Consider the following 3,275-nt stretch of genomic DNA (forward strand, 5'->3'; position numbering starts at 1 on the left):
TTTCTTAATAACAAAGGAGAATGGTAGAGCCTTTGTGCAATGAGGAGATATTTTGTATTACCATTGTCATGACGTTGCACGTCTACCACTCCAAACCTGAGGGCGGAGTTTTCTCCCAGGATTTTGGACTCTTAAGTTAGCATCATTATTAGTTTATTTTCCATTGTGTGTTTCTTTTGAGTTTGCATGATGCACAGGCACGTGTAGTTAGGCTAGGCACAATTTCGTCAATGCATTCATAATTTTTTTTGTGGGAGCATCGCTCGATTGATTGCATAGCATGGACTCTAATTTGCAAACTGCATGGTGATTGGGCATGAAATTCGTTTTCAAAGCATATTCTCGATAGGGCACAATGCATGGAAAAATAGGTTCAAATGAAGTTTTTTGTTTTGAAGACTCAAGGACTAAATAAAAAGATTGAAATATTGATCCTTCAGTTTGGACTTTCCTCATGTGACTTGCTCTTCGAATGTTGCTAGTGCAATTGATATGTCTCTTCATAAGCAAAATTTGGTTCAATATTTAGCAAACTATGGAAGCTAAAATTTATCCACTCCTATTATGGACATTTACGTGGAGTATTGCTACATTCGACACCTGTATTCTTTATGAAGATGATGGAAACTTGCTATGAAGATAAAACATACAAAGCTCATCAAGATTACACATAGCTTTGGTAATGACCTATCGATTAGGCTATATACAATGGCCAATCGATTAGTGTCGTTTTCCATCCACTATACGACAGGGGGAACCGGCCGTAGCCATATACGGAAACAATGAAGTTGGTCACGAAAGTCAATGATGTTGGAGATGACGTGTTTATGCAATATTCAAGCTACTGTTTGTTGTTTTTTTAAACTCTAATTGCTAGGTTTTTTTTTTTTTGAAAGCTTGGTTTGGCCTTGGAACTAAGGTCGAAATAAGTATTACTAGAATACATGCACATGGATCTATTGGAGTTGAAGGGCTACTCAGAACTAAATGGCTCCTCAGAAGAACATGACAAATTGCAAAAGGAGATAATGGTGTATTTCATGTGTATTAAGAGCTTTTTGAGAGAAAGAAGCTCTGCAAAGTGCTGTGGCCATTATTCTCCTCTTGTTGTTAGAGCTGCATCACTATTAAATATTTCAAACGAACTTTTTGACCTCTTTGCAAGTTATCACACTGAGTGCCAGGCACCCCAAATTCCAAGAGTTTGAAAAGCTTAACTGATATCTCTTCCTCTCACTATATTAATCTCCAAAATCCTCATCACTCGACACTAAATCATATTCCTATGGAACATCTGAAATTCTTAAATGGCAACTAACCGATAAGATATAAAGGTGCAGTTGATGACGAGCATTCTGACTAGCCTTGGAGAATGGAATGAGGTGACAAACCTGTTGCAATATTCAAACCTTTAATGGTTTGGGTCCTTATCAACTTCCAATTTGCTTCTTTTCATGATGGTCTCTTGTGTTCAAACTTTGAAGATCGTTTGTGAATGAAATCATTGAGCTTTTTCTAGGCTATCGTTTGCATACTTCAAATAAAGAAATCTATGTATGAGTACTTGTGAATTCTTTGTCAATTTTTATTGACCGAATAAGAAACTCATGGATTCTTCTTGCTACATGTATTTACCTTGAGTTGAGTACTATTCATCATCCTTTGCTTCCATCTCGCAAAGCATCCCTGCGGTAGTGAGCGTCATTCACGAACCCCTGCACGAATCCCGTGCGACACCGTACTACGGTTGTTGACACATTTGTAAGGGCTGAAGGAGGATACAAGTTCTCATTTTATGAGGTGGGGATATGTGGCCACATGGCACAACTAGAGTTAATTCTACCTCTCAAATATGTTGATCCAAGTACAATAAAACATATTATTTACTTTTGAGACATGAGTTTATTATTATTAGAAAACTCAAAAGTAGGATTTCTTTTGAATTTTAGTACTTTCATTAGGGAAGATTTGATGTGTTAAAAATGCCATGTAAGATATCCTAGAGAGAGAAAATATTTTAGAAAAAAATAATTTTATGCTTTTTCAAAAATTATATTTCAATAAATAAACCTATCTAAAATCTTTAAGAAGTCAATATCATAATATTCTGATCGCTTGCATTGAACCTATAAATCTAGGCCGCCGTAAATGTGGCAATGATTGACTTAATAAAGATCTTATCTTCTCTTGATAAAAGTGAAAGTAAATATTTAATTTGAATTTTCTGGATAATCGCGGTTACCTCCCTCCATCCTCATTCTCTTATTTCTTTCTTCTCCTCCTTACTAGTTACTTTCTCATTCTTTTTCTTTTTTGAAATCACATATTTTTCCTACTCAAAGTTACAGACCATGTCCTTAGCTATGGATCAATCATCCAATGATCTTTATAACACTAGTAAAAGAGCTCTCTATTATCTTCATATTGAGCTAGAATGTGATTATAAAACTAATTATAAAATAAATGAGATAGAATGTGAATATGAATCAATTTTAAAAAGAACAAAATAAAACACTATTTTAGAGTCCACGAAATATGTGTTTAGATTTGAAATTTAAAAAAACTTGATCTTTGGTTAACTGGATCTTCATTGATGAGGTTTGTTGGTGATGGTTATAGTGGATTTTTAGGTTATACCCTTAATCCTATTGTAGAGAAGAATGTTCTTCGATTGGATCATTTCTTATTAACAAAACATATAGATAAGTGATTGCAAAAATTATAGGATTATCAATAGAAGATCTATTCATTGGAAAAATGCATCAAAATATACTAATGAGAATAAATTATTTTAGGCCTTTGAAATCGACAAAGAACATACTAATGAAAATAAATTATTTTAGACCTTTGAAATCGACAAAGAACTCTCGAGAATATTGAGAATCTCAAATGAGGAGGAGGTGGCTGTAGTAAAAGAATTTAAGCAGCAAGGTATACCCTTTTACTTAAGAAATGTCGAATATAATTTTTCTTATAATTGTGATGTTGATCTTGTTTGGATCTCTTCTTCAGCTAAATTCAAGTGAGAGAGATGCTTCAAAAACATCTCAGTTTTACTATCATCTTTTTCCCTCAATAGTTTCAGAGGATATTCTTGAGAATGAAAAATCTAGAAAAGTAAAGAGATAATACTTGGATTCTTTCATTAAGCATCACTTTTTGGATTTTGAGCCAGTGTAGAAGACTTTGGAAAGTCTTGATATTAGTTAAGATGCATATACAAAAAACAAATGTAATTAATTATGAAACAAGGTTAGCTATGCAATTATTTACTT

This window comes from Lygodium microphyllum, chromosome 27 (genome assembly GCF_053477565.2).
Source record: "Lygodium microphyllum isolate KBCC chromosome 27, Lygodium_microphyllum_v1.1.10, whole genome shotgun sequence".
NCBI classification, from domain to species: domain Eukaryota; kingdom Viridiplantae; phylum Streptophyta; class Polypodiopsida; order Schizaeales; family Lygodiaceae; genus Lygodium; species Lygodium microphyllum.